The 10,447-nt window shown below is 45.7% G+C and overlaps 1 long non-coding RNA gene across 1 annotated transcript; it reads left to right on the top strand.

Annotated features, from left to right (window-relative positions):
• Positions 1-1,469: 1,469 nt before the first annotated feature.
• Positions 1,470-10,412, top strand: LOC103094879 (uncharacterized). Its single transcript, XR_466396.3, has 3 exons — positions 1,470-1,682; positions 2,091-2,247; positions 3,489-10,412. It is a non-coding gene; the product is annotated as an uncharacterized LOC103094879 (long non-coding RNA).
• The last annotated feature ends 35 nt before the right edge of the window (positions 10,413-10,447 follow it).

Raw genomic sequence — 10,447 nt, 5'->3', positions numbered from 1 at the left:
AAGCTGGAGGTGGAGGTCCCTGAGACTGTTTCTCCATTTTGGTCACGTGAGTAATAGGGTCTGATCTCCTTTCTTTGCCTCAGCTATCTAAGGGCTTGGGCCTTTTGTCCCAGCCTAAACAGAAGGGGTATTTAAGCCCTATTCCCTTCTCTCCCCTTTCTCTCTCTCTCTCTCTCTCTCTCTCTCTCTCTCTCTCTCTCTCTCTCTCTCTCTCTCTCTCTCTCTCTCTATCTCTAATTCCTTTCTTCTTCCTGCTGTTTGTAATTAAACTCTATAAAAGGTTGACGGCTGACTTGAGTTTTCATTTAGGAATTACATAGCTGAATTCCTTGGCGACCTTAAATTAATATATATCAGTCTTTTAAAGTGATTTCCTTGTCACAGCGGTCTTAACTGGATGAAATGGATTTGGGATATTTCACTCAGGTAACATCAGGATATATATAAGATTATATAGATTTTTTGTTTTGTTTTCTAGTATTATCAGAGGGCAGTGATTTTCTTACACAAACATGTACATATCTGTAAAATACTTTGCATATATATTTGTAACATATTCTGCATATAGGAATGGTATTATAGTTTAATGTAGGGTAAGTGGGTGTGTATATAAGTGTGTATATATGTAGATAGTGAAAATTTTGTATAAGTGAGCATGTAAAGAGGAGTGTAAAAGTGTAGATGTAAATTTTGTATATTCTTGTATATTTATATAAATTTGAGTGTAAATCATTGCACAAGTACAAAATTTTATTTTTTATATTCTATGTATATAAATTTTTGCAGTAATTGTTTTTCTACAAATCTGTAAAATATGTGAATAGTTGAAGATTCTAAAGATGGAATTTTTAGAACAAAATTCATAGTTTCCAGTTTTATGTGAACACTTTTGTTTCCTGTATTAGCATAAGGTTTAGCATTAAGCAAAGTTTTGTTTTGCAATTGTTTCAACTAAGAGTTTTAAGATATACATTTTGAATAAGTTTGCATGGTTATACAGATAGTTTTTAATGTGAAAGAAAGTGTATGCTACATTGTGCTACATGTAACTTTATCTTTGCAATTTTTTGTTATATTCTGTTTCCTGAGTTTTGCTATTGTTATTGTAACTTTAGTATTTGTTTTCTTTTATGAAATTGCTTATTGTGATTTTCTTATTCCTAAATCCCTTGATGTTAGGTAGTGTTAGAGAGGAATAGTTAGATGAGGTTTCGATAAAAACTGTTTGTTGTGGGATTAGATAACGAAGAATAGGTTTAAAGTAAGGGGGATTTATATAGTGATGAGCATATGACAAATCTGTAGATTTGATCAGATGCTCAAAGGGCAGAATGCAGGAATATGTTAGTGATGATAAAACTGGTTTCTAGGGTTAGTGAAAGAAGGGAATTTTGAGATAAGCCCTAGGAAAGAATTCTGGGTAGGAAAGGAATTGTGGGAGTCTAAAACTGAAAAAAACTGAACTTCACTTCCTTTTTGGATTTTTTCTGAGCTGCAAGTGGGTTTTGTCTCTCTGCCTACAATTTTAAGCTGAAGGAGGGTTTTTGCTTTTAGAGATTCTCTCTGGAAAGTCAGGATTTTGTGGAGAAATCTTTGGCATCCAAGTGGAGGATTTATTTGGAGAAAACCAAATTCCCTTGAGTCTGCCAGTGGTCCAGCTGCCAAAATTCCTCTTGGCTAAGGTAATCCAAAGATTTCCATCTATAACTCTGGTTACTTAGTGCAGCAGCCAAACCCAGGGGCTTTTCCCTTTCTTTATTAATTACTGATGGGAAGATTAGAATCAGATAGCTTGGGAAAAGGGTTTTAGGTAGTACAGGGAGCTGGGCCCAGAGGGCCCAGAGAAGAACAGAAGGTTCCCCTTAAGTAGGCAACTTAGGAGTTATTCTGAAGAGTATTAGGGTCATAACCACCAGTTTCCCTTATTCCTTTTATTAAAATAAACTTTGTTTCCATAAGCCAAGGGTTTGGTGCTTAATTGGCCCTGAAAAGTTCCTAGGTGGGTTGTAACAGCCCTCTAGAACAGATCACCATTACACTTGTTCTAAGATTCCTCATAGTTCTGACTTTGGCCTCTCTCTTCCCCCCAGGTATTACCACGTCCTCTTCACCCACTTCTTGCCTGCTCCACTAAGAGACCTTGTGGATGAGCTCTCAGAATGTGAAGATATTTTGATGAATTTCCTTGTGGCTGAAGTCACCAAGCTTCCCCCCATCAAAGTACCACAGAGAAAGCTGCTCCAGGAGGTAACCTTTCTATAAATGGGGAAGACGGAGGAGGACACCTCTGAGGACCCTGGTGATGAGGAAGAAAACTCTAGAGCTGGGAAATTCTGAAAAAGGGAATTAGAGCTTAGACTATAGAATCAATCTATTATCTTAAATGTCAGGAGAACCCAAATAAGAGACAGCAGTCATGGTCCTTCCCTTTGGGAAGGTTTGGAAAAGCAGGAGAGAAGAACTCCTTCACTAAAACAGACTGTGCAGAGGGGCAGGTAGGAGCTTTTCTTCATTGGAATTCCCTAGCCTGGACTTGGGAAGATTATCTCATCCATCCTCCCGCTTCCAGGCACTGGAGTACACCTGAACCAGCCTTTTGCTGTGATAACATTTTAATCAGTGACTTTGATCATCTGTTTATTCAGTTTTCAGGTGATATAGAGCTATAATGGGTACTAACACACTAGACGTGCTAGAGTATTGGCCTGAATCTAATGAGATGAATTGCATTATTAGTAAATGTAAAGACTTATACCTGGGCTCAAAAATATAATCACAAGTACAAGATAGAGGGTGCCATAGTTAGGTGAGGCCTTTATATGAGTCAGAGGCAAGATCTCAAGATCATAGATTCAGACCTAATAGGCCCTACATGCCAATCCCTTCATTCTACAGATAAAGAAACTGAGGTCTAATTAAGTGATTTGCCCACAACCACACAAGTAGTGAAAGGCACTGCTACAATTTGACTCCAGGTCTTCCAGGACCACCAAGGAGTTGGAAAAGTCAATGTTATTGGGCCCCATGAAGAGAAGACCAAAGAATGGACTGCACAACTGCATTTCATGTGGGTTACGCCACTTCTGCATTATTGTGTATTGTCAGTACTGTGCCCTGTTGTCCCCTCTGGGAAACTGGGAAGGATCAGGAATGATGCAATGAGGCCAAGTCACAGAGGCACGTTTAGGCTTTCTAAGTGGAATGGGCCACCTCTGCAGAGGAGGGGAGTCTCTGTCAGGGGAGGCCCTCATACATGCTATGGCAGGACATTATTTTTCTGATGAGGCTTAGACGAGGGGGCCAACAAAGTCCCTTTCAGCTCTGAAACTGTGAAGATACCTCAACCCTTGCCCCGTCTCCTACCTTTTCCCTTTCTCAGAAATTCTCTTTGCTGTTCAATAGAAATCTTCCCATTGCAGGGTGCATTGTGGGGAGAGGATGGGACACGGGGAGCCCACCAATGGGTCTGAAGCCGACTCTTTCCCTAGGTTCTCCAGCATGCCCAAGGGAAGCAGCCTTCCAGGGACTGCATCAGCAAGTTTGCCTCATGGTTTGGTCATATGCCTCTGGTGCATTCACAGCTCCGCTTGGACCCTGTGCTCTTCAAGGACCAGGTGTCTGTCCTGAGAAAGAAGTATCGGCACTTGGAGAGACTTTAGACCCGGGACGCTGCCCCTGCCTGAGCTCATCAGGCTTCCCAAAGGCCTTGGGTGGTGAAAAAAGTATCAGAGAGGAAGGTTTAACCGGGCACTTTCTACTTTCCTCCAGAGGACCAATGGAGGGGGGAACACGGTGTGGATGGGGCATCCTAGTTTAAGAATGGGGATTCCCATCCTGACTCTTCTACTTGCCCCATGTGTGCCCCGAGCAAATCACTGAACCTTTCTGGGGCCTTAGTTTCCTGGTCTGTCCAATAAGAGGTCTGGACTAGCTGACCTCTGAGGCCCCTCCCAGCCCTGAATACAGGATCCTACGAATACAGGACTCCCTTCCAGCCTTAAGATCCAAGAAGGCTCATTATTGCTTAGCCTGTGCTAAGAGGAAAGTAGGTGACCCCGCGGGTCTGCTGCATTATGCCTTGGGAGGAAGGGAACAGCCTGATATCTGGCTCCCAAAGGCTGATTATCTGGCACAGAGGGCCCATGCCAAGACTTCTCAGGTCTTGAGATGCTCAGGCGGGCACCCTCCCTGCCATCCCTCCTGGCGCCACTAGAGGGCAGCACGAGGCCAGGCTCCTTGCCCGTGGCTGGGCTTTTCTCCCTGTCCTGGGCAACCTGGTTCATAGTTGGGCAGCAGAAGGGGAGAGCCCAGAAGGGATATGTGTTACCCCCTCCACCATCAGGAGTGAGGCAGGCTAAACCAGAGCTGGGGGAGGAAATGGGGGGAGTGGAGGAGCAGTTCACTGGCCAGGGATTATTAGAGACACTTTTAAATTGAGAAAATCGCTGCAGAACCTGTGAGCCCAGCTGGAACCAGCCAAGACTGTACTGTCTGGGGCCAATTCAGTATTCACTCTCTCTCTCTGTGTGTCTCTCTGTCTCTCACTATCTCTCTGTCTCTCCCTTTCTCCCTCCCTCCCTTTCTCTCTCACTCTCTCCCTTCTCCCTCTCTCTCTCTGTCTCTCCTCTGTCTCTGTCACTGTCTCTCTTCCTCCCTCTCCTCTCTCTTACTCTTTCTCTTCCCCCACCCCCTCTCCCTCTCTCTCTTTCTGTGTCTCTCTCCTCTGTCTCTCTCTGTCACTGTCTCTCTCTTTCTCCTTCCCTTCCTCCCTCTGTCTCTCCCACTCTCTCTCTCCCCCTCTTCTTCTCCCTCTCTCTGTCTCTGTCTCTCCCTCTCTCCTTCATCCATCTCACTTTTATGGGGGATGGGTGTGAAGGGACCCCACAGAAGCATTGGGGTTAGACCCTCTGGAGACAGTCTCTTGGAGGGAAGGTGAGGCCTGGAGGAGGGGCTCCTAGGGATGGAGGCAGATGGGCATCTTGAGACAAGATCCCACGGTTTGCACAGCCTTTTCCTTAGGATGACAGCTTTAAGGTGGATAGTGGATGAGCACTCCCATTTTATAAAGGGAGAAAATGAGGCTCCCACAGGTGTAGTGCCTTAGACACTTGGCTAAGGGAGACCTTCCTCTTCCTGGAGGATGTTTCTAAGTCTGGGAAAGACCTTAGGGCTGATCTCAGCCAAGCCTCATTTGAATGGATGAGGAAACAGTTAGAAGAACTGGACTGGAAGCTTAGTTCCACTAATTGCCTCCAAGACAAACCTTTACTTCCTTGGCTTCCATTTCCTCATCTGTGAAATGGGGGTGGAGGAGTGGAGTGGGAAGGGGAGATGGACTCATCCTGAAGTCCCATTCAGCTCTAAGTGCTCTTGGGTAGTAAAAGTGGCCCAAGAAATCAGCAACACGAGTGTTCCCATTTGGGCCTCTGACCTTCTTGTGTGGTGACATTTGAGCAAGCTCGGAGGGTCTTCTTGTCTGGGCCAACCATCAGATGAGCGTCTCCCTGCCCCTGCCCAGCTGCCAGTCCCTTGACCTGGTCCAGGGAGGGATGAGCTTAAATCTCCTTAGCCCATTGCCCAGCCCAGCCCATCACAGTTTGCCTGGGGTGAGGCTGCTCCAGTCACTTTGGAAATAAGGGGCCCAGGCTCTGCCTCATCTTGCCTAGGCTATAAATAGCTCCTCTGGCAGCTGCACTATCAGAGGCCTAGGAACTTGGGGGAGGGATTGTGTAGGAGGCAGAGGTCTGGCCAGGCCCAGGGGGCAGTGAGGGCCCATGGGGAGGGTGGTCCTTCCCAGAGGCCAGGGCATCAGGTATTGGGGTGAATCCAAGGAAGTTTGGAAACTCCGCTGGTAACCCAGCTCCCGGGGAACACACTGTCCCCTGGGGTGCCTCCTGATTCACTTGGGACACCATGACTCATGCTTCTCCCCAGAGCTGGGGGGGGGGTGGGAGGAAGGAGCAGCTGGGGGCATTCAGTGAGGAATCAATCCTCCCTCCAAAAAGGGGCCAGGGAGCCAAGAGCTCTGGCTCAGGTAGTCTGGACAAGAGTCAAGAACAGTTCAGAGCTGGGGAATGTAACCCAGGGAAAGGTTGGCTTGGCACTTCTACGGGGCCAACTCAGGCAGAGAGCACCTGGCCAGCCAGAAAGAACAGGTGTGTAGAAGCAGAGGTTGAAAGCCCAGCCTTTTGCAGAGGCATAACATCACAGAGTGGGGGGCACCCTTCAAGATCTAGGTTCTAATCCTGCCACTGACATTTTTAACTGGCTGGACAAGTCACTCAGCCTATTTCCTCATATGACAGATGAGGAAACTGAGGCCAACTGGGTTAAATGACTTGCTGAGGTTCACATAGCTAATATTTGAGGCTGGATTTGAACTCAGGTTTTCCTAATTCTAGGTCCAGTGCTCTAGTCATTAAAAAATAATTTTACCTTCTGTCTTAGGATAAATTCTAAGATGGGAGAGTGACAAAGCCTAGGCAATCTCAGTTAAGTGACTTGCCCTGAGTCATACAATTAGAGCATATCTGAGGCCAGATTAAACCCAGGTGTTCCCAACTCCAGGCTTGGTGCTCTATCTACTGAGGTACCTAGATGCTTGCTTTCTCTATCCAAGGAGGTACCTAGCTTCCTATATTCTAATTCTCCTCTGGTCCACCCAGAGGGAAAAAGCCACAGCCCTAGGTTTAACAGTCTCTCCCCCACAGCAGCTAGTCTCTCAGAATTCCAGAACTATGTCCTTTTTCTGTCAGTCTGCAAACTCACACACATTTAACTTTTACTCATATCACTAGGTCTTGAACCTATTGTTTCTCCAGGGCTAGGTTCCTTTCCCCATGCCAAAATATGGTCCATTTCCTACCTCACCTCCCTCCACCATCAGGGCTGTATCTGGATCATGATAACATTATGCCACAACCTCTTCAGGGGATTCAGCATAAAGGATACATCGTATAGAGAGAGAATAACATTTATACTCATGCATATGTATATAATACATATAAAGGAGATAGAGTATCTATACAGAATAGCTGTCATAACTTGACAGTTACAAACTCTTTAAGAACTCTTGAGAAATGGGAGCGAGTGTCCCGTGATCTCTCCAGGAGCATCACACAGCCACACTGAAACATCCCCAAGGATGGATGCAACAATCAGCCAGCAAGCATCCTGATTGGCCCAGCACACTGAGCTGTGGTCCCCTCTTCTCTCTGTGCCTTCTCTATGTCATTTGTGTTAGGAGCATGGGGTTGTGGGAAGAGCACGGCATTTGGAGCCAGCTATCCTGGGTTTGGAGACCAGCCTTGCCTCTTAACTGCCCAGGGGACCTGAAGAATGGAACTGTAAGAGCTAGTGTTTATCCAGTGCCTACTAGGTGTGAGGCATGGCGCTAAGCACTGGACAAATATTAGCTCATCTGATCCTCATAACAACCCTGAGAGGCAAGAGCTATTATTATCATTTCCATTTTTAGTTGGGAAATGTGAGGCAGAGAAGTTAATTGACTTGTCCAGGGTCACCAAGTCAGTGTCTGAAGCTGGATTTGATCTTAGGTCTTTCTGACTATTGATCTACTGCTAACTTTTCTTGCTTCAAGCAAGTAACTTTTCTCTGGGCCTGATTTTGTCCACTATAAAAAAGTCTTTTTATTGTATTGTTGACTATTTGAGAGTATTTGGGGTTTTCTTGGCAAAGATAATGGAGTGGGGTTTGCCATTTTCTTCAACTCATTTGACAGTGAGAAAACGGAGACCAACAGGGTGAAGTGACTTACACAGGGTCTCACAGCAAAAATAATGGAGCAGTTTGCTATTTCCTTCTCCGGCTCAAAATTGAGACCAGTAGGATTAAGTGACTTGCCAATGGTCAAATAGCAAATATACTGGAATGGTTTTCCATTTCCTTTTCCAGCTCCTTTTACACATGAAGAAACCAAGGCCAACAGAATTAAATGATTTTCCCAAGGTCAAACAGCAAAAATAATGAAGCAGTTTGCCATTTCCTTCTCCAGATCATTTTACAGATGAGGAAACTGAGACTAAAGAGGATTAAATCACTTGCCAAGGGTCACACAACGAAGATACAGGAGTAGTTCACCATTTCCTTTTCTAGCTCATTTGACAGATGAGGAAACTGAGGCCAACTGGGTACATGTCAAGAGTCACACAGTTAGTATCTGAGGCCAGATTTGAACTCAGGTCTACATGATTCCAAGTACAGTCAAATTGCCTTTTTGTTGTTGCTTTCTTTCATTTGATCCTTTCATGACCTGATTTGGGATTTTCTTGGCCAAGATACTAGTGTAGTTTGCCATTTCCTTCTCTATCTCACTTTACATATGAGGAAACTGAAGCAAGCAGGACCCATGGTCACCCAGCTAGTGTATGAAGTTGGATTTGAACTCATGAAGGTGACTCTTCCTGATCCCAGTCCAGTGCTCTATCCTCTGAGCTACCTAGCTGCCCCCAAAAAAGTCTCTAGAGGAAAGCCATCATGAGGATCAAACGACTCAAAACTACATCCTAAGAAGAGTCATTGAAACAGGATCCTGATTAAAGTCTTTTGGATATTCTCTACCTTCAGGATGGAGTCTCTCCCTCAGGTCTTGCCCTTCCCTGGGTGAGTGGAGCTCTGCTGATCATCCAACTCCAATTCCCCCAAAGTCATCAAGTGCTAATGGTTCCCCCATCCCAAGCAGGAGCTCTGAGGGCAGGGCTTCTGGAGATGGTTCCAAACTGTTGCAAGAAAAGTGTTGAAGTTTATAGAGAGAAGTGGCATGAGATCAGCAGGAATGTTCTACAACTTGGAAGAAGGGTTAGTCTGGGACCAAGGTTGTTAGCTGGCTCTGGAGAAGCTCTGGAGGTATTGGCTGTCCTTTCCTGCTTCTTGATGGCTGTATTTCATCGAAGCAGTTTCTGGTGAACCTGGTCCCTCTTCAGTGATTGTGAGATCGAGTCTGGAACTTTTTTAGATCGAAGGCCTTCCTTAGCCCTGGCAAAACCTTACACAGACTCTTATCCTTCAATCCAACAAAGGGGAGTTTTAAAAAGCTGAGGGCTTTAGTTAAGATCAGGGACTGCAGATTTGGGGATTAGGGAAAATTAGAGTAGGAAGTCCACTAAGAAGAAATCCCTGTAAAGCAATTTTTAGATCTGGTGGGTACAGGTAGATTAACATTAGTTTGGATTATCCCAAATCTTCTCTTTACCTTCCCTAATTTATTAACTACAACCAACTGTTCCTGTTATATAGTGGTTTGTGTACCAGAATCCCCAGTACTGCCTTAGGGAGCATTTACAGATTTGATTTTCTCAGGGCCTCCATAGCGAAAGTGTCTGGAGAAAACAGCTGACTAAAGTGGGGAGTCAGCTTGCTAACAGGAAGGTGGAGTTCCTGTCAAGGTCCTGAGGGTAGGAGGATGCTCCATCCAGAAGGTTGGCCTTTCCAAAACCCACCTCTGATGCTTGCTGCCTGTACAATCTGGGCAAGTCTCTTCTCTGACCCTCAGTTTCCTCGTCTATAAAATGGGTCTAGACTAAAAGGCCTCCAAGGTGCCCCTTAGCTCTAGATCTCTGAACTCACATACAGTGTGTGACTTTGAGAATGTCTAGTTCTGAGGCCCGGGTTCTCCTGTTAACTGAAAGGGTTGAATTGCTTGTCTCTAGCCCTAAAAAGAATTCAGTGAAAGGGCCCAGAGCTGGAGAAACTGTGGTATGGGGAAGGCTACTTGAGATGCCCCAAGAGGCCTAGAAATCTGATGGCTCTGACCTAGTGCTCTCAGGCTCCGCCTTTGTGTCTACCCCTCCAAGGGTTAGCTCCTCTTAAAGGGGTGTGAGTGGGTGCTTGCCCATTATTCCCCATTAGGTCTTTTATTTTAGCCCTGACCTTCCATCTTAAAATCAATACTGAGCATTGGTTCCAAGGCAGAAGAGCAGTGAGGGCTAGCCAATGGGAGATAATTGACTTGTCCAGGGTCACCCAGCTATGAAGTGTCTGAGGCCACATTTGAACCCAGGGCCGCCCATCTCCAGGGCTGATTCTTTCTCCACTGTGCCACCTAGCTGCCCTTTCCACCCAATTAGGTGTTAATATGATTTGTCTTTTGAGAATGAGGAAAAATGAACAGGATTATGAGAATGTACACAGTACAGAAACTTATGAGCTACACCTTGGACCAGGCAGCTGGAAGGTGGGAGAAGCTGGGGTTCATCCCCTTCCTCTCTCCCATCCCAGCCTCAACATCCAGCTGATACAGCCAAGTTCAAAGTCAAACCTTTGGTGGTTTAGCCTCAGCTCTCTTCTTGGAGCACTTGCCTAATTCTCCCTCCCCTCCTGCCTAAGGTGGGGAGAGAACAGGAGAACCTTCCCAAGCCAGCTTGGGGGAACAGACTGGGCCCTGGAGCTGGCCTTGGGCAAAGGGTCCTCAGTACATGGATCTTTGCCC

The sequence above is a fragment of the Monodelphis domestica genome, chromosome 4, assembly GCF_027887165.1.
Source record: "Monodelphis domestica isolate mMonDom1 chromosome 4, mMonDom1.pri, whole genome shotgun sequence".
In the NCBI taxonomy this organism is placed as follows: domain Eukaryota; kingdom Metazoa; phylum Chordata; class Mammalia; order Didelphimorphia; family Didelphidae; genus Monodelphis; species Monodelphis domestica.
This window is presented reverse-complemented; position numbering and strand designations above follow the sequence as displayed.